Below are 21,611 nucleotides of genomic sequence, written 5' to 3'. Positions count from 1 at the left end.
GAGCCGCTGCTGCCCGTCAGTGTCAACAACACTGCATTAGATGGACCAAGGATCTGACTCCGGCTAAGGCAGCTTCTGAGGTTCGTATGTTCCAGCAAAGCTCGGAGGGAGCCTGATGGAGCTGGCAGCTGACAACTTCATCCCTGATCATGGAAAGGTCCTGGCACTTCTACCCCGTGAGCCCTGGCTGCAGTTTGGTGGTGCCACCATAGTCCACATGCAGACGGACCCATGTTCAGTCTCTGCCCCCCACCCCTGACAACTCAGGGGTAGCGCACATGTTTAGGTCTTTTGATCTGCACAGAGATATGAAAGCATACTCAGAATGTCCCTCACCCATCTAGCGATGCACTTGGGCATTTTTGATGCTACTTTCTTTGAGAGAGGTGGGGGGATGTACCATTTGAGGCCATCAATCCTGCTCATGTCCTGCACTATAGCCTGGGTTGCAGTGGTCTGCTATGGCCCAGTTTTGAACAGATGTCCGAACAGGTCAGGAATGCTCAGCACCACAGACAGTTACAAGTGGTGCTGGAAGCCAAGCAGGATCCTCTACTTCCTCCAACAAGGAAGCAAGACTGAGATTTAAATAGGAGTGTTGCTGAGTTTAGGCTAGTTGGCCCCGCCCCCATACTGACGGAGACTTGGTCTCTTAAAAGGGCCTGGCCTGTTTTAGCAATCTCAGGCTGCAATGAGGTGGGAGTGGCTGTGGCATGCTAGTTTCCTCATGGCCTGCGTCCTTAGAGTCTGCGGTCAGTAATGCAACCTCCTCTGGACACAGGAGAGCCGGCCCCTGGGGTCTTTCTGAAAAACTGGGTCCTGGGGAGGTGGGGTGCCTCATGACACCTTTCTGTAGCTGAGTTGTCTCCCTGAGCCATTCACTAGTTCTCCTCTACTCAGCACTGGTTAGGCCTCCTCTGGAGTACTGTGTCCAGTTCTGGGCACCTCACTTCAAGAAGGATGCAGACAAGCTGGAGAGGGTTCAGAGGAGGGCAACAGAGATGATCAGGGGACTGGAAACAAAGCCCTATGAGGTGAGACTGAAAGAACTGGGCATGTTTAGCCTTGAGAAGAGAAGACTGAGGGGAGATAGGAGAGAGCTCTTCAAGTCCTTGCAAGGTTGTCCTAGAGAGGAAGGCCAGGATCTCTTCTCCATCATCCCAGAGTGCAGGACACGGAATAATGGGCTCAAGTTCTAGGAAGCCAGATTCCGGCTGAACATCAGGAAAAGTGTCCTGACTGTCAGAGCAACACGACAATGGAACCAATTCCCTAGGGAGGCGGTGGGCTCTCCCACACTGGAGGCATTCAAGACGAGGCTGGACAGCCATCTGTTGGGGATGCTCTGTCTGACTTGGATTCATGCATTGAGCAGGGGGTTGGACTCAAGGGTCTTGTAGGCCCCTTCCAACCCTACTATTCTATGATACTGTGCTTCTTCTGAGGATGAGTGTTCAGGGTCTTGGTCCTTGACAGGGAAACAATTCAAGGACTCTTTGACATTTCATTTGTGAGCTGGAGGTGGAAGCCCTGAGCAGTGGGAGGTGAACATTGCTTGCAATTGGATGTTGATGATAATTCTGACTGACCTATTTTTTAGAATAATTAAAGCACTTTTGTCATTCTTTTTATATTAACATTTTTACTGAATAGTGTTAGATAGAGGCCAAGTCGCACACGACATGATGCAAAGTGCCGCAAGAAATGCAGAAGATCATAAATCCTCATCCTAAATAATTAATTCTCCAGATAATTAAAAAAATGAGTTAAACCATACAAAATGGTGCCTTCTGCAAGAAGACTTAAACCAGAAAGCCGCAGAAAGCCAGAAAGCCGCCAAACATTTCGATGAAAGAAGAGAACAAATAAAAATGATCCACCCAATACTTAAATAGTTCACCCACCAAAACAACCACCATGACACCATGATAATTAATAATATTGCCCTGCCTTACAGAGAGGCTGTATGGGCCACAATAAGGGCTCCTTCACATGGAACTTTTATCCTGCTATTGAGATTGCTCACTCACGGACGTTTGCGGGTCCTTTAGATGACGCTGTGAACCCCCAGGGCGTCTCCCGCACTAAATGACCTTTATTCCCTTTTTTAAAAGATCGGAGATAATGAGCTATCAAATTACTGTGCTTGTGTTCCACTCCAGTCCCCTTGTGAAAAGAGGAAAACCCGCAAGGAGAGGAGCTGGAGCACAGCGCCATCTAGTGGCTGTATAATGAAATATATGGAAGACTCAGATAAGGGGGGAAAGGGGGGAAAGGGAAGCACGTGTAAAGGGAGTCCGTTGTGATCCTGCATTTAAAACAGAAGCAGAAAGCCCCGTTTTAAATGTGGGATTTTAGACTGGTGTAGAAATTAGATTGTGGAGGTGGCGTGCTATGAGCATTAAAAAGTGCGATATAAGTGTTTGTACTAAAAGGGGGGTTAAAATCATATCTTTTAAAATAGGAACCGCAGAAGCTGCCTTATCCTGAGTCAGACCCTGGTCCATCTAGCACAGTATTGCCGACACTGACTGGCAGCAGCGGCTCTCCTGATTTTCAGGCAGGATTCTTTACTAGCCCTACCTGGTGATGTGAGGGATTGACCCTGGGACATTTAGTGTGCTCTTCCACTGAGCCACCACCCTTCCTCTAAAAATAAAGCAAGATTCCGGTCCTCATGGTTCTAAAGGATGGGCTAATTAACGTCAGATCACAGGGTGTTGCCTTATACAGAGTCAGACTGCTAGAGACTCACTGCACTTATTAGGGCCAGGTTTCCTGGGTTTCAGATGGGGGTCTTTCCCAGTCAGGCGTGGAGGGGGCATGAATCTAACTTGGGACCTTTGGCCCGCCAAGCTCATTCTCTGGCAGTGAGTGACACAGCCTCTCCCTTGGATGATGAGAAAGAATCACCTCCTCTCATTTCAGCTCTGCACCTTAGTGGCGTATTTCCTGCCATTTGGGCTTGCCCCCATGGTTTCCCGGACCCCACAGAGCTCCTGTCCCTGCAACTTGTCATTCCAATATATGATATATGTCAGCCTTTCCCAACCTGGTACCCTCCAGATGTGTTGGACTGCAACTCCCAGCATCCCCCAGCCAGCACGTTTGATTGTTCAGGCATCTCTCCAGCAGCCTGTAGCCTCTCTGGCTTCCCTCACTTCTGTTAAAGCCCAGAGGAGGAAGACATCATGTGATACCTCCCATAGGGCTTTTTCATAGGGATGTACGAAAGTGACTTACCTTTTGCGGATTCTGTTCATGGTGGGGGGGGGAGGCGTTCCGTCCCTCCCCCCGGAATCCTGGCCCGGGGGGGAGGCGCTCCGTTCCTCCCCCCGGAATCCTCAAACGGCTGGCTGTGCTCCGCGGCAGCTCCGCGGAGCAGCCAGCCAGGCCCAGCCAGGCCAGGCCAGAGCCGTCGGCAGCCAGATTTCCGGCCGCGGAGGGCTCTGGGTAAAAACAAAAACAAAAACAAAAAACCTGCGTATGCAAATGGCGGTGGCTACAGCTGCCGCCATTTGGGTTCCTTCTTTTTGCCCTCTTAATCTATGTAAATATTTACATAGACTATGACGGCAAAAATAAAGGGGAACGCAAATAGCGTAGCAGGCGCTATTTGCGTCCCTTTTTCATTCACCGTTTTAGCCTACGTAAATCTTTACGTAGGCTAAAACGGCAAATCAAAAGGGGACGCAAATAGCACCGGCTACGCTATTTGCGTTCCCCTTTATTTTCGCTGTCATAGTCTACGTAAATATTTACGTAGATTAAGACGGTAAAAAGAAGGAACGCAAATGGTGGCGGCCATAGCCGCCACCATTTGCGTATGTGGTGTTTTTTTTTTAACCCACCCATGATAGGCTACGTAAAGATTTACGTAGCCTATCATGTCTTTTTTTTTTTTTTACACAAGCCTGGAAATGGCGGCGGAAGACTGGCCGCCGCTGAAGCCGCCGCCACAGCTACTGCCGGAGCCGCCGCCGGAGCCGCCGCCGCCCGGAAGATCCACCCCAGGTGAGTCTCGTCCCGGGGGGGATCCGTGGGGGGGTGGGGGTGGCAGGCCGTTCTGCCATGGAGTTCGGGGGGCCGTATGCACTGGCATTCGGCCTCACCGAGATCCGTGGCGGAATTCTCTGACATCCCTACTTTTTCGGATCCAGAAGCGCAGGCAGCCTGGGATGCTGCAGAGCAATGGAGAGATGTGTAATAGAAAAGGGGGGGGGGACACACTCACAGCACCCTTGGATTAGGCAAGCTCAAAACCTTGATGAAAAGGAAATCAGAAGAAATTATAAAATGCCCTGAGAATGAGGCAGAAAAACGGAAGCCTCTTTTCTGGGGAAAGAAAATGTCCAGGAAATTGGAGGACAGATTGAGGCACCTCTTCCCTGGAGCTGGGCACAACACTGCCCCCTCGCACCAGAATTGTGGAGGATGCAAAACAGGAGCCAGTTTGCCAACACACTTGATGCTGTTCCCACTTCCGGGGGCGTTGCAAAAGACAAAAACCCTTAGGGAAAAAAGAAAGAAGCTGCGCCAGACCCCCTGCCCATGGTGAACTCCGCCAGTGAGAAACTGCTGAGAATCCCTCCTCCCACTGGAGAAACTGGATGAAACTGTCCCTTCAGTTTCTCCGCTCACAAAAGGCTGGAGAACTTTGCAAGCATTTGTGCTATACCTCAGATCCACAGAGCTTCCTCTTCCTGAAGCGGCTAACAGATAGAGTATCCCCCCCACACACACTCTACTAAAATACCCCAACGAATTCCCTTCCTGATTTATGTAGGGTGTTTGGAGACTTTATGATTGCCATTTACTGGTTTATTTAGGGATTTTAATTTATCTGGCTGTGATTTACCGCGTTGCTCGGTAGCGACAAAGTGGCAGGGCCTCTGCGGTGCAATTTCCAAGTTCTATTAATGTGAAGAGACCCACATGCCAGCTTTTCTACAGCATCCCTCAGATTAACGGAGTTCCCTTTGTTTTAAAATAAAAATGAGTTCCCTCCCTTCTCCCTTGAGGAGTGTGGGGGAGGGCTTGCTGGATGGATAAAACAATGGATAAAAGCTGGATAAAATAATGATCAGCAACTAATTTTAGATTCCAAGATTCATATTAGTGTAATACTGTTATGAAGCGAACTCAAAAGTAATGAAAATGTGCAAGCTTCTGAGATCTCCAGAGCTCTTCATCAGGTAGGATGGTAGAAAAAGCAGGTGGTGCTTTCCCACCGTGGTGGGAAAAGCACCACCTGCTTTTTCTACCATCCTACCTGATGAAGAGCTCTGGAGATCTCAGAAGCTTGCACATTTTCATTACTTTTGAGTAATGAAACCTCGGTGGGAAAAGGGGAAGAAAAAAAATATCAGACTTGATGGTGAAGTAAAAGTGTCTGTATTTTCCTCCATCCTCTATCCCACCCCCAACCTGCTTTTTGTAACCTTTTGTCTGATAAAGAGATTGGGAGACCTTGAAAGCTTGTACACATGTATGTGTACAAACTTGGAGTTGGCCTATTGTATATTTATTTATTACATTTCTATATCACCCAATAGCCAAAGCTCTTTGGGTGGCTCACAAAAATTAAAATCCTCAAACATGTGATAATCTCTCCCTCTCTTTCTCTTTCTCCCTCTCCCTCCCTCTCCCTCCTCTAGTTCACAATCCTATGCATGTTCAGATAGAAAAAAGTCCTACAGCTCCCGGCTTCCCTCCAGCTAGCCTTACGGCTGCAATCCTATATGAAATTACCTGTGAGTAAGCCCAGTTGAATTCAACAGGACTTACTTCCCAGTAGACATGTATAGGATCGCACTCTCAAAGTTTAAAACAGAATAAATCCAAAGTAAAAATCAAGATTAAAAGCAGCAGTAATGCAGAGCTCTAAAAATGCACTAACGTTTAAAACAACAACAAGAAGGAGTAAAAAGCCAGGGAAAATAAAAAAGGCATTTACCTGGTCACTGGTGCAGAAAAAATTACAACGTAGGTGCCGGTGAGCCTTGGGTGGGAGTGGGGATTCCACCATTAGGGTGCCACCCTAAAAAAGGCCCTCTGCTCAGTGGCCACCTGCCTCACTTCATTTGGCAAGGGTGACTGAAAGAGGAGACAATCTTAGGGTCCAGACAGATATATCGGGGAGGAGACGATCCTTTGGATAACCTGGCCCCAAGCCATTTAGCCCTAATAAAGGTATTGCACTAATATGGATTTTGGAATGGATTTTAAAATTTTATTGTTTTAAATTGTTTATGGTGGGTTGTACATCGCCCAGAGTGGCTGGGTGACCAGTCAGATGGGCGATTAATAAATTTAATAAATAAATAAATAAATAAATAAATAAATAAATAAATAAATTATAGCCACAGCTACCTTTGCATTTTTATAATTTTAGATTGTAAGCTCTTTGAGTGCAGGGAACTTCCTTCTAGTTGTTACTTTGTAAAGTGCGTGCAGATCTAGTGATGAATAAGCAACATTAAATGAATGAATGAATAAATACCAATAGTTGAGGTTGTTCGCTCTGCTCTACTCTAAGGGCGCAATCCTATGCATGTATAGATAGAGAAAAGTCCTACGACTCCCAGCATTCCCCAGCCAGCATGGGGAATGCTGGGAGAATGGCTGGCTGGGGAATGCTGGGAGTTGTTGGACTTTAAACATGCATAGGATTGCACCCATATAAGGCCGCAGTCCTACACACACATGCCTGGGGGCAAGCCCCATTGAATACTGTAGGGCTTCCTTCTGAGTAGACATGCATAGGATTGCACTGCTGGTCTGGCCGGACATTCCACATTTCTTTAATTGTTGGCTGTTTCTAATTACTTCAATTGTTTTTAATTTCTTCATCGGCTAGCTTTAAAAAAAATTCTTTAATTGCTGCTTGGTTTTGATTTCTTTCATTGCTTGCGGGTTTTTATTTTAAGTTTTTGTTTGCTGTTCTTTAATTTCGAAGTTCTGCTCTTTAAGTTAAGATCTCTGGATTGTTCACACACGCACACCCTTCTCTCTCTCTCTCTCTCTCTGCAGCATCAGGCGACGGCTTCATCTACAAATGCACCATCACAGATAACTTGTGTGGGGACTCCAAAAGAAACCTCCCCTCCCCTCCCCTAAGTGAAGTCAGTCCATACCTTCACCTAGCTCACTGAGTGTTGGAGAAATCCGGGGCTTTGCATGCACATCTGAACCGGCAATTTATGCACACAGAACACCTCCCTGCTTCACCTTCATCACCAATGGAACAGCGAATTTGCCCAATGGAACCTCAAATCAGCCATCCCCAAACCGGCACCCTTCCGAGGTTTTGGACCACAACTCCCATCAACCCCAGCTGGCTGGCATGCATGATGGGAGTTGTAGCCCAGCTACATTTGGAATGGCTGTTCCATCCCCCCCCTGTTTATTTATTTTTTGCTGTCTTGGCTCCTGATTCACAAATTGTACCCATGTCAGGTCTTTTTCTTTTCACCCATTCATTTTGGATCACAGATTTGCCAGCATCCCTTGCAAAGCCAGAAGCTGGATTAGGGCAGGTCCTTGATCTCTGTTGCAAACTCCTCTGAGTGCTCACATGTATGTAGGCAAAGCAGCACCAAAAGAAAAAAGACCACAAAGGGCTAAAAAGCAGATCAGTGATGTAATTGAACAGCTGGACCCTAATATGTATGCAAAAGTCATTAATACACATTTTGCTGCAAAAGTGTAATTATATGTGTCTTGTGCGGAATCCAAATGTACAATGCTTAAAAACTAATGGACAGTATACCTCCACAAGGGGTCCAGCAACTACATCGCACACAGATGATGTGGGGATTAGAGAGGCACTGAATTCGAATCCCACAGGTGATACTGAATTTGAATTCTGAATTTCAATCTCTGAATGCTGAAATTCAGAGGCACTGAATTTGAATTCTGCTCATGCCAGATGCAATAGACCAGGCTTCCCCAAACTGGTCCCCTCCAGTTGTGTTGAATTACAACTCCCAGCATGCTGGGAGTTGTAGTCCAACACAATTGGAGGGGACAGGTTGGGGAAGACTGATAGTGAACTCATCCTCTGAGCACCTACCTTTATGCAGCAAAAACAGCACCACCCATGCATAAGAAGAACGTATCAGGGGAACCCCAGGGTTGGCAGAAGTACCCGCCCATCTTTAGGGGGAAAAAGCCCTAATGGGGGAAAATCCCCTAAACAACCCAATTAGGACAGAGTAAGCTCAGTGAGTGCAGAACGCTGAATGATTTGAGGTGGGAGGAATGGGAAAATGTGTCTGTGTGAGGAATGGAATGGAGTATTGTGCAACAGGGCTTGACACGGCTGGCTGGCTGAACAGAAGTTCCGAATGCTTTGTTGCAGGCCCCACTTGTTATTTCTGCTAAACTATAGCTATCGAAATATCCACAAATGACACATACCGATGAAAAGAGGCTTCAAGCACAGAACAGTTTTGACCAGTGGAGGCGGGGGGCTCCGATGTCAGTGGGGCAGTGAATCCGTTCTGGGTTTCAGCCAGAACCCTAATGGAGCTCTCCACGGTGCTGAACACCTTTTGTGGCCCAGGGCTCCGCCCTTTGGATAGCTCCTCCTGGCTGCTCCTGACTGAAACCCAGCGTGGCTCTGCCGCCCCACCGAAACCGGAGCCACCATGCTCCGCTGGTTCTGCTGTCAATCAGCCCAGCTTCCTGTGGCATCTTCTCCAGAACTCGGCACTTCTGCATCCTTCCCTCCTCTCCTGTAGGGGGCGCCGTAGGAGGTGGCTGCGGGGAGCAGGTCGGCTGTTCTTGCAGCCAGTCTCTGTGGTCGGACTGAGCTGTCCAGCACTTCAGGAAACGCTCGCCGGGGAGAAACTGCGAAGGGAGATCGGGAAAGCGAACGGCCAGCTAGCGGGGCTGGCCGGGGCGCAGAGGGTGGGGTGGAGGGCCAGCACCGGAGGAGTGGGGGCCCGGGTGGGCGGGGGGCCAGGAGGACGGCCCGATCCAGCCCGATCCAAGGAGGCAGAGCCGGCTGGCGAGCAGAGACGAGAGGCCAAACCCAGCTGCAGTGGCTGGCTCAGACACCAGATCGCAAGAGCGCACCAAAGCACAGCAAGGTAGGGCAAGGAAAAGGAGAGAGCCCCGCGCAGCTGCGCGGGGTGTGTGTGTGAAGGTGTGTTGCTATATGGTTCTGCCTGGGGTGTGTGTGTGTGTGGGGGGGGGGGACATGACAGATTGCCAAGCCGTGTTATAGCACCGTGGATCGCGGTCATGGCGGGGTGGGGGGTGCAGGGAAACCTGGCAGGAGGTATTTTGGCTGCAGTCCCATCTGTTGTGCCTGTGTGTGTGTGTGCTTTTCTGGGCTTGGTGTTCTTTGCAAAGAGCAGGTGGAGTGAAGCCCGGGGCGGGGGGAGAGATAGTGGGGGGAGGGGGGAGGAGGGGGTAGCTGTTCTGTCTCTAAGAGAAGAAGGCAGATGAGAGAGCAGGATGTCCATCAGAACAATCATTTTCTGCATGTCTGGTTGTACCATATATATATATATATATAATCAAAAGGAGTGAATTGGATCATGGCTCTGACCTTAGCTGGATTCGAGGAAATGAAGCCCCCCGCTCCACCCCCACCCCCCAATTCTATGTTGGAAGAATAAAATGCAAAACTGTCAAAACAACAACAAGCCCTCGAGAGATGGAGGGAGCATTGATCGACAGTAATTTGACAGCTCTCCTTCAGAGGATGGGGGTGGAAGGAAAGACAGAGGGAGAAGGACACACAGGTCTTCTCCTTGAATGGTCGGGCAGTTGTTGTTGTTTTTTTAAAGGGCCACATTTCATTGCAATGGAATTGACTGTTGAGGGAAAAAACCCTCTAGAATCCCCCGTCCACTGCACGTTATTATTTCCTCTAAGATCTGGTCTTCTCATTTTTTTGCTAAACCCCAGGATCCAAAGAGGGGAAAGTTTGGGGGTAAATAAATAAATAAAAACACACAACAGTTCTTTCTTTCTTTCTTTCTTTCTTTCTCTCTCTCTCTCTCTTCTTTTTTGTGGAGACGGTGATACAGAGGGTTTTGGAAGAGGGGGTCTCTTGGGTGCCCCAAGGTTAGGGTGAACGGTTGGATCTTGTGGAAGCAATTTTGTCAAGGTGGAATGGGAGGGAAGGAGAGAGAAGTTTGGTCCATTTTTAGGATGGTGTGTGCAGTCTTTGAATAATTCATCGTGGTGCACTGGGGAAATATTCCCAGGGAATTCTGAGTTGCAGTTTAGAAGGGATGTGGATTGCTGTCTTTTGTGGATGTCTTGAAGAGTGATGGATAATACATGCAGTATTAGTGCTTGCGTGATTGGGAGCAGGGGTTTTCTGATAAAGGACTATGCCTTTTCTTTTTCTTTTTTGCATCTCTATCGATACATCTGGGCACAGGGGAATTTGCACAGTAAACTAAAGTTTTGTCTATCAGATATGAGTAGAGACCATACAAGAACATCCAGTATGGAGAGAAGGAGAAATCCATACCAAATCCATAGCAGTTGTGTAAACATTCTGGGAATCAGTGCAGGTGTTTGTACAAACATGTGCATAAAACAACAGCAACAACAAAAATAATGACTTTATTATATAACTATTTTGATTTTTTTCATAAAACAAAGAGAAAACATCAAAATAACAAAATGGGTAACAGTGAGTTCATTTCGATAGAGTTGATTCAGAATTACATTTAGCAATAGTGTTATAAATCAATTAAGCAATGAAGATTTTTTTCCCTCTGGTCTGACTCCTAAATGTATCCCTCCTTATCATTCTGTGTGATGCAGGTACACCAATGACAACTTAGCACTGATATAGAGCAGCCTTCCCCAACCTGGTGCTGTCTAGGTGGCCATGCTGGCTGAGGATTGTGGGAGTTGTAGTCCAAAAATCTGGAGGGCAACAGCTTGGGGAAGGGTGATATAGATCCATGGAAGAAAGATCTGTAAGGGTGCAATCGTATGCAAGTTTAGACAGAAAAAGGTCCTACAAACCTATGCACGTTTAGGCAGAACAAACTCCTACAATCCTATGCATGTTTAGACATGAAAAAGTCCTACAATCCTATGCATGTTTGGACAGAAAAAGTCCTACAATCATATGCATGTTTGGACAGAAAAAAGTCCTACAACTCCCAGCATTCCCCAGAATGCTGGGAGTTGTAGGACTTCCTTCTGTCTGAACATGCATTGGATTGCACTCTAAATGGCTATTAACCAGGATAACTTGGTGGAACCTCCAGCTGCAGAAGCAATGTATCTCTGAGCAGCAGATGCTGGGACAAATAACAAACTGGGCCATCACTGTCATGGTGGCTTGTGGGTCATCTGACTGGATGTTGTTGTAGGGGCAAGGGCCCCCACTGATGCCAGATTTGAACAAGGAGCTTCCTGGCACACTCTGCAAACTGTTAACTGCTCTGTTCCACCTTCTCTCGCAACCCGTAGGCAGTGCAGGCTCCAGGTTTTGGGCAAGACACCCTCCTCCAACACCCTCCTTCTTGCCACCATGGTCCTCCTAATTCTCTTCCTCATCATGGCTCCCACTTGCTTGCTGGACTGGCAGGGAGCCAGGATGCCCCAGCATCTCCTCTTCTCACCACCACTGTTGTCTGGGCCAGAGTGACAGGCAGGGGAACAAACAGGTGGCCATGGGGAGGGGCGGAGGAGCAAGTCCAGGGGGCTCTGGTCAGTGGGCCCCTGCTGGGGTGGGGGCCCTCGGCAGGTGCCCAGCCATGTCTATTCTTGGCTCTAGCCCTAGCAGGGAGAGATATCCCTGAGTGTGCTGGTTCCCAGCAGCATCGCTGCTGTTTCCCTGCAGAATGGGTCTCCCAACAGGGGGGTCTTGTCAGTGGGCCCCTGTGGGTGTGTGTGGTAGGAAGACCCCCCTCCTCATACTAGAACCCAGCGGGGTCCTCTCATGAAGTGGATGGGTGGGAGATTCAGACAGACAAAAGGAAGGGCGTCTTCACACAGCGACAGTGCATCGTTAAACTGTGGAATTCGCTACCACAAGACATAGTGATGGCCACCAACTTGGATGGCTTTCCAAGGGGGGTAGATTAATTCCTGAATGAGAAGGCTACCAATGGCTACTAGTCTTGATGGCTATGTGCTACCTCCAGAACCAGAGGCAGTGAACCTATGTGCATCAATTGCTGGGGAACATGGGTGGGTGGGTGGGGGGTGCTGTTGCGTTCATGCCCTGCATGTGGGTTCCTGGTCAACAGCTGGTTGGCCACTGTGGGAACAGAATGCTGGGCAAGATGGACCCTTGGTCTGATCCACAAGGGCTCTTCTGATGTTCTTATGGGTCCTTGGCAGGGGCAATACATGCCTACCCTTGATGCCAGCCGAGTGTGCGCCTTGAGAGGGATCCCTTCGTATTGCCTCCACCACACCTGTTCCAGCCAAGTCAGTGGATGCTTTCTCCGTCGGACAGCTGTTTTTCCCACATGTCTCCCTCTCACTGTGGTAGTTGTCACAGCTGTTTATAATATCTTTAGCACTCTTGACATGTAGCACTCAAGCCTTCTCGTTCATCATGGCAAAGGCCCTGTGAGACAGGCCACAGTCATTCACCATTTAACAGATGAAGAACTGAGGCAGAGAGACAGTGAGTTGTTGATGGAAGCCTAGCAAATTAACAACCTGAAGCGATTTTGGGTGTGTGTGTTTTGTTTTGGCTTTACCCGCAGCATGGAGCTTGGCTCACTCGTTCGAGCCATGCCTGTTGTGTTACAGCATTATATTTTTGATGGTATACAGTTCTGGTATGAGGAATATTTTTTGGCTCTGCTTTCAGTTTAGGCAATAATGGGGATGTAAGAAACTGTTGCTGCGGCAAGTCCAAATTCTCTCCTCCACCGCCATTCGCTCATTGACCCAATCTCTCTGCCTAGCCTTCTCGGTGGCAGCTCCCATGCTGTGGAACTCCCTGTCAAGGGAGGCTAGATGCCTTCCCTCTCTGCTATCCTTCTGCCAGCAGGCAAAGATCGCTCTGTTCGAGTGGGCGTTTGGTGTGGAAGCAGGTCTGTTGGGTACTTCCACACTGCTACTGTATAACTAGTATAACTGTATAACTATACTGTATAACTTGTACAGCACACTGAGCTCATTAGAAAGTGGGTGGGATACAACTGTGAGGAGGAGGAGGAGTAATAGTAATAATATCACAGTTGTATTTTCATTATACATGTGGTTATGCTGATTTATCTTCATAACAACAGTCATGTGAGGCAGGTCAGCCAGAGAGATTGGGTCAAGGAGCTAACGACTGGCGGAGGAGAGCATTTGAACTTGGATCGCCGTGGTCCAGCTCTGACTACGCTAATGTGGCTAGAACGCTAAATCAGTAAATAGGTCTGCCTTCGGCAACGTGGTGCCCTCCAAATGTGTCGGACTACAAGTCCATAGCTGGCTGGGGGATTCTGGGAGTTGTAGCCCAACACACCTGGAAGGCGCCAGATTGGGGAAAAGTGATCTATAGATGAAGCAGCCATTTAGGGTGCAATCCTATGCATGTTTAGACAGAAAGAAGTCCTACAATCCTATGCATGTTTAGACAGAAAGAAGTCCTACAATCCTATGCATGTTTAGACAGAAAGAAGTCCTACAATCCTATGCATGTTTAGACAGAAAGATGTCCTACAATCCTATGCATATTTAGACAGAAAGAAGTCCTATAATCCTATGCATGTTTAGACAGAAAGATGTCCTACAATCCTATGCATGTTTAGACAGAAAGAAGTCCTACAATCCTATGCATGTTTAGACAGAAAGAAGTCCTACAATCCTATGCATGTTTAGACAGAAAGATGTCCTACAATCCTATGCATATTTAGACAGAAAGAAGTCCTACAATCCTATGCATTTTTAGACAGAAAGAAGTCCTACAATCCTATGCATGTTTAGACAGAAAGAAGTCCTACAACTCCTAGCATGGCTGGCTGGGGAATGCTGGGGGATGTAGGGCTTTGTTTAAACATGTATAGGATTGTGCCCTAAGACAAACCCACAGAGGTTAGTGCTTTGTTAAACGAGGACTAACTTTCCTGCAGTGTCTGCTCTTTGGCTCACATTTTGTGCTGTTTCAGCGGTTGTCCCACCACTCCCCTTCGCTATCACAGATGTCTTTTTCATCTTCAAAGAAATTGATTAAAAAACATCAGCCACATTACAGAATTTCAGTCCTCAGAAGGGTCCAGGATTGCTCATCTTTCTTGGACTCAGTGGCTCAGCTGTCCCTTTCCAACTCATCATCATTGAGATGATTCTATGATCTCCTTGCCACTTTGGGAGCGGGAGCTGGCAGAGACTCAGGGTCTTCTCAGGGGTGGCTCCCTGGCTGAGTAACACTCTCCTTAGCATGGTTCACCTGATGCTCACATTGCTGTCCTTTTAGCGCCAGGCTAAAACTTAAAAAAAAAATCTCCCAGTCCCTTTAGCATCGTTTCCCCATGCCCTTTAAAAAACTTCAATAGATTCAAAAAGATCTTACAGAAAATTTAATATTTGTAAAGAGTCTTAATATTACTGCCTCTGCAGTTGAGGGCGGTTGGGTAGTTTTTAGTTTTGAGGTGGGTTTCACTCTTTCTCTGTGTGAAACGATTTGCCTGTGTTTAATATTTCTCCTTGTGCTTGGCTTTGCGGGTTTGTTTAGCATTTCCATGCTGAAGTTGATTACACGGTCTATCATAGTTTAATTTGTTTTACATTTGTATATTCCCTGGTGAATTTATTTTATGACGTGATTAAATCATCATCATCATCACAATTTCAAACTTTGTTGGAGTAAACCTTGAAATCAGGAACAAACATAATGTCAAAAGTATAAGGCCAGCTTGCATACTTCCAAGTACAGAAGTTGTATGCCTCTGTAGGCTAGAGAAAGAGAAAGACAGCTATGCACCCAAGGCATTTGGAACCCTCACACACATGAGTGTTCATCCTTATCAAGAGGTGTCAGGCCAAGAGGCAGGGCTCTAAGGCCTGGCTGCCTTGTGGTGTCAGCAGTGGGATTTCATTTTAAGAAAAATGATCTCCGTCACCTGATCTCCTACTGAGAGAAGAGTGAGGGTTAGATTTGTTGATGGTTTGGAGGTAGTCCTTGAATGGAATTCATTGTCACAAGGTGTTGAGATAACTATTAGGTTAGACAGTAACAACAACAACAACAACAACGAATCAGTAGTCCTTCTCTGGGATCCCCTACCAAAGGAAGTGAGTTGGGTGGCTACTAAGAACAGGGCCTTTACAGCTGTGGCACCCTGGTTGTGGAATGACTGTCCCAGAGCGGTTCACCTGGCACTTACGTTGTGCTCTTTTCAGTGCCAGGCTTTATTTTATTTTCCCAGGCATTTTAGTCTTTCAGTTTCTGTTGTTTAAAATCTGTTACCATATTTTAAACCTTTGCATTGCTGTTAGGTTTATTTTTTGATATACTGTAATTTTAAACTTTTAAACTGTATATTGTATCTTATCATGTTCTTTTTTTATGGTTTTAATTGTTGTGAACTGCCCCGAGAGCGTCGGCTATTGGGAGGTATAGAAATGTAATTAATTAATTAATTGATTGATGAATAATAATGGGCCAGATACATTAATGGAGGATAGATCAATCAACCGCGATAGTTAGAGAGCCAGTGTGGTGTAGTGGCAAGAGTGTTGGACTAGGAACTGGGAGATCTGGGTTCTAGTCCCCACTCGGCCATGGAAGCTCACTGGGTGACTTTGGGCCAGTCACAGACTCTCAGCCCAACCCACCTCACAGGGTTGTTGTTGTGAGGATAAAATGGAGAGGAGGAAGATAATGTAAGCCGCCTTGGGTTCCTTGCAAGAGGAAAAAAGGCGGGGTATAAATGCAACAAATAAATAATAAATCATAATAAATCAAACCTCCCTGTACATAAGCAGTATACCTCTGACTACCAGAGAAAGAGACAGATGGGTGTGCATCGAAGGCATTTTGAAAACACGCATACACAAGCATTTGCCCTTAGGGCTCTAGGGCCCAGCTGCCATGTGGTGTTATCAGTGTGATCCTTTACTCATTCTGGGAATTCGGCAGTCTCCACGGGGCATGACAGAGAGACGACACTGAAAACTGAAGTGGCAGTCTCTAGTGAAATGTGGACTGTACTACTTCAGCAGAAATGGACTACGCCACTTCAGAGTCCAGGTGAGTGGTCATTTCTCAAATGCTCCCTCTTGTTAACCAACAAACAGCCGCTCTTCCTGCAAGCATAAAATTAGGATGGCAGGGACAGACCCCTTTGTCTCTGAGATTCTGGTTTTCTTCTTGCAGGGCGATTGTTAAATATGGGAGAAATATTCAGAAATGGTCTTCCTCACCAGAAGTCTGGAGTGGTACAGTCCACAATAAGGACTGGAGCTGCAGGGCAAATAGACCCTAGGTCCTGGCAAATGTTCAGGGTCTGCCCTGACCGCAGTTCAACGCAGCTCTCAGCCAACCGAAAGAGTAGGACTGGAGCCAGTTAGAGCCTAGGGTGTTCTGCGACATGGCCACATCTAGGGCTTGAGCTTGCCTGCCCACCTCTGGTCTAGCTTCTGTGAAGCTTCACAAGGCAGCCAGCTAGCTAACATCCCCCTTACTGGGTCTAGGAGCGAAGAACACCACGCTCCTGATGGCCGGGTGGCAACTGTGTGTGCCAAGAAGATTCAAGCCTCTTTACCCAGGTTTGCTCCCTTTTAGGGAAGGCACCTTTCTTTCTTTCGGCTGAGATCATCTTGTGGAACTGGGGGACGGGGTGGCGGCGGCGGAGGCAGGATGAATCACTTTCTCCTGAGGTATCTCTTTTGTTTTTAAACAACAAGAACTCTGGATTATCCAGTGCAGTTGGTGGGCAGCAGGTTTGAAGAGGCCCTAAACACAGCCCTTGTTCACGCAACTTCCAATTAATTAACCGTTTGAACCCGGGCGTGATCACGGCCATGGTGTAAGCGGCTTTCCAAAGGATTAGAGGCGTATGTGGTGCGTAGGTCTTCTCTGCGCTGCCACCAGGGCCCAAAAGGACAACCTCCTTCTCTGGAAATGGAGCTCCTCTGACACCAGATGGCCCGGATTATAAACAGCCGAGGGAGGGATGCCCTGCTGTTGAACGTCTTCTCTGAGATCTGCATGGCCGCTGAACTAGATTCCGATCCGATGTGGCAGTTTCTGCCTTCCTGTTCCTCTTCTCCATCTTTCCTCTTTTGATCCTTTCTTCCTTCCTTCCTTCCTTCCTTCCTTCCTTCCTTCCTTCCTTCCTCCAGCTTTTATGCACTCCCCCCCAAAACAGCTGACAAAATCCGCCCCCCCCCCGTTTGCAACTCCTTGGCGAGGGAGGCTAGGTTGACTCCCTTTTTGTTGTCAAAGTGTTTTTATTCAGGAAAGGCCTTTGCTGCTGAAGTGTTGCTGAAATGGGTGCCGTTTGTTACTTTGTTTTTATTGCTGCGAGTGCGATTTCATCGGGCCTTTAATTGGCCCTTTAATGATTCGCTTCTACGTTTTAATCGAGGTTGGTTTTGTTGTTGTCGTTTTAACCTGTATGTTATTCTTGTTAGCCAACCGGAGCCCCATGCTTGGTGGAAAGGTGGGATATACGTTTAGTAAATAAATAAAAACGAAGAAACAACAGCAGAACAGCTATTTAAAAAGGAATAAATCCATTTAAAACAAGCAAACAAATCCAGCCACAACAAGAAGACAGAGAAGACATGGGTTAGCTCTCATCCAGAAACATCCTCAGCAAATTCCGATTCAAATATTAGAATTATTTGATTCAAATAATACAAATAATAATAATAATAAGTGAGGGGGAGCAAAGATGGCATGAGACTGACTCAGAGGGAACTGCAGCTCAGCAACTGAGGTCATGGGTGGTTGTGTTTTCCTGGTGGCTAAGCCAAGAGGATGGGATCATGTCCCTCCAGCCCCTGGGGCCCAAAGTCTGGCCCCAGCTGTGAGCAACGCAAAAGAGCCCACTTTGGAACAGTATGGTATAGTGGTTAGAGTGTTTGATTGGGGAGACCCAGGTTCAAGTCCGCACTCAGCCCTGAATCTCACCGGGTGGCTCTGGCGCCAGTCCCTGACTCTCAGCCTCATCTACCTCGCAGGGTTGTTGTGAGGGTAGGACCACAATGTAGGCTGCCTTGAGCTCCTCGGAGGAAAATATGGGATGCTGATGTTACAAATAACAAATATAGGCCTATTTGTGAGAGAGGTTCTGCACATGCCTAGGGAGCTGGGGAGTGGAAAAGGACCTGGGGCTGTCCCTCTAAGAGGAAGCCATGGTGGACGATGCGCTGAACTGCCCGTAGAGCATGCATCGAGAAAAGGAGAAGGAGGGGTGCTTTTTGACTTCACGTTCTCCTCCACAGGCCTTGGGCAACTAAGTGGGGTAGGCCAGAAGGAGGATCATGTTGAGAGGCCTTGCAGACATCCCCTTCTAAGAGCTGAAAGGGAGCTGGCTAGAAAGCGCTCTCTAGGAAGAGGCTGCAACAGAGGCAGTCCCCATTCGGCCCCCATCGGTGAAGCAAACGTAAGGTGGTGAGGAGTTCCACAAAGAGGGCATGTGTGCACATCCTCTCTTCTAGTCTCCTTTTTTCCAAGGAACAAAAATTCTATCCAAATTGAGACGGGGACAACGGAGGCTGGTGACTCCGATGCCAGTGGGGTGGTGAATCCATTCCGGGTTTCAGTCAGAGCCAGTCAGAACTCTAAAGGAGCTCTCCAAGGTGCCCCTTGGAGAGTTCCTTTAGAGTTCTGACTGGCTCTGACTGAAACCCAGAGCGGATTCACCGCCCCACTGGCATCGGAGACACTAGCCTCCACTGGAAGGGGCAATTCCACAGGGCCCAGAAAACCCACAAAGTTGGCCGTGAGGACAGAGAGATACTCAACAAAGACCAACAAAGGAGTCCAACAGGCATGGCCAGCATTCACGGCTACTGTCCAAGCGAAGGCCAAGTATAGGTTGTCAGGAGAAACCACTAGGTGGTTTGGGAGTGGAGCCATGCTGAGACCTGGGTGGGCAGGATTATTGTTGTTGTTGTTGTTATTTCTATACTGCCCCATAGCTGAAACTCTCTGGGTGGTTTACAAAAGTTAAAACATTGAAATACAATACACAGAGTAGGATCACCCCTCACTTTTTTTCTACTCTGCCGTCTTCAGTCCTTGCCCCAACGGGGCAGCATTGTGTAGACCAGGGGTGTTGAACGTCTTTCAGCCCAAAGGCCACATACAATTTCGGAGAAGCCCTTGGGGGCCGCATTCCAGTGGTGGGTGGGGCCAAAGGAAAAAGGGGCAGGGCCAAGAATGCAAAAAATAGCAACGTGTTTGTACTTCTCTTACAAAGTACAGTCGCTCAGCCTTAGGAGCGGCAGGCCAGCATCTTAGGACGGGGAAAACCTGCACAAAGCCAGGAAACCGCCGAAGCGTTGACGGTTGGTGGAAAGTGGGTGGGGTCAAGGGAGAGGGGTGTGGCCATATTGAACACCATGGAGGACCAGACCAGGACACCAGATGGTTCGGATTCAGCCCCTGGCCCTGAGATTCCGCACCCCTGACGTAGACCAAGGGGTCGGGTTTGAGTCCTATCGGACCTCAACAAACCCATTAGGTCAGCCTTCCCCAAACCCTGTTGCCTGCCCCCTAAATGTTTTGGACTTCAATGTGCATCAGACCCAGGCAACATGGCCAATGATCAGGAAATGCTGGGAGTTGTAGTCCGAAATATCTGGAGGGTTCCAGGTGGGGGAAAAGTTGTCTTAGGTGGTGCTTTCTCTTCTGCCTGCCTCAAAATGCCTCCCGGAGAGGCAGATGTCTTCCGTTCTAGCCACCTCTTGCTTCCAGCATTGGATGCACATCATTCCAGAGCTAATGCATGGCCAAATGGCAGATTTCTACCTATGCAGGTGTCTCCTAGCCTGCTGTCTCTCTGCTGTCTCTCTGCTTTCTCATTTCAACATCTTGGAAGTGTCCCTTCCCTTCCCTTTGTTAAGCAGAAACTGACCTCGTCTGATCTCGTAAGCTAAACACGTCAGCCTTGGTTAGTACTTGGATGGGAGACCGCCTGGGATTGGAATCAGGCTTCCTGCATTGAGCAGGGGGCTGGACTCGATGGTCCTGTAGGCCCCTTCCAACCCTACAATTCTATTCTATGAAAACAACAACAACCCCTAAATGTGGAGTTGAGCAGTTTCCAGACCCCAGGATGTAGAGAAAGCGGTCATGAGGTGGACAGAGGTTAAACAAGGCTGTTTGAGGATGGGTAGGTGTGTGCACACAGACCTAGAGAAACCTTTTCTCTCTCCCTCTCCTCCTTCGCCCCACGTCATCCTGGTTCTCGGGACAGGAGGCATGCAGACTTATATAATACTATCAGCACAGGAATAGCTGGTTGTCTTATATAACTGGGATCGATGAAAGAGAGCACCTGCTTGGACTAAGATGGAACAATCCAGATGGGCAGGAGGTAATTCGGACATCTCCGTGGTCACGGTGGCAGAATATGATCTTGTAGCTTCTCTGAGGGCCTAAGCTTCTCTTTTTATACACTCAAAGAACATGTTTCCAGTCCTCATGGTGTGAGCTAGAACGTCAGCTAGAGAGCCAAAGACGGATGGCAGGGAACCCATGCAGGCCTGAACCCCAACATCTCTCTCTTTCTGTACATTAAATACTGCCACCACCTTTTCTGGCCACACGTTACGGATGGTGAGCCTTTCAAACAAAACAGACGCCCCTTTTATGCTGTTTAGCTCAGAGGTGGGGAACTTCTTTCAGGCCAAGGACCAAATTCCATTTCAGAGAAGCTCTCGGAGGCCACACTCCACTGGTGGGTGGGGGCCAAAGGGGGGGCAAAGGGAAAGAGGGCAGGGTGAAAAGTCCAGCATATTTTCTCTTGAAGTTCTTACAGCCAGTAATTAAGCCTTAGGAGAGGCATTTCAGCCTTTTAGAATGCGGGGGAAAAAACTGCACAAAAGCCAGGAAACAAGAGGTGGTCAGGGAAAAGGGGGTGGGGCCTGTTAAAGGGAGTGTGGTCTTCTTGGGCCGAGGGCCGGATTAGGATCCAAGGAGGGCTGGATTTGGCTCCCAGGGCCAAGGTTCCTGACCCTTACTTTAGCGCATGCTGGGACTCCCACAGCTCCATCACTTCCTGCTTGCATCTCATCCATGTCCCTGATCTGCCCATTTCCTCCATCCCTGGCACAATCTCTGAGGTCGGCAGTTTTCCCCAAGAAGGATGACTGTTGCTAGAAATTACGGCGCTGGTTCAGGGAGAGGCATAATATTTTTCTAGCCACTGCTGCACCATCAGCACAATTGTAGCAACAAGGTTTTTACCTGCCGCTCTTGCGGAGTCAGAATCTTTTTGGCGAGGGGGAATATATATAGTGCGTGGTTAGGAAAGGGAGAGCAACTGACTCGGGGTAAGTCCATGGAAGACCCTAAAACCAGGCCTTTGTTGTGAAAAAACACCCTAAACACCCCAAAAGAAAAAAATCCCATAGCGCTGCTATGGACTGTAACGGTCTCTAAAATATTTATAGACTATGTAAACATTATTTATTTTTTAGGCAGATCACTAAAATGCTCA

This window comes from Heloderma suspectum, chromosome 16 (genome assembly GCF_057233095.1).
Source record: "Heloderma suspectum isolate Gila_16-S chromosome 16, 16-S_ref, whole genome shotgun sequence".
Lineage (NCBI taxonomy): Eukaryota > Metazoa > Chordata > Lepidosauria > Squamata > Helodermatidae > Heloderma > Heloderma suspectum.
This window is presented reverse-complemented; position numbering follows the sequence as displayed.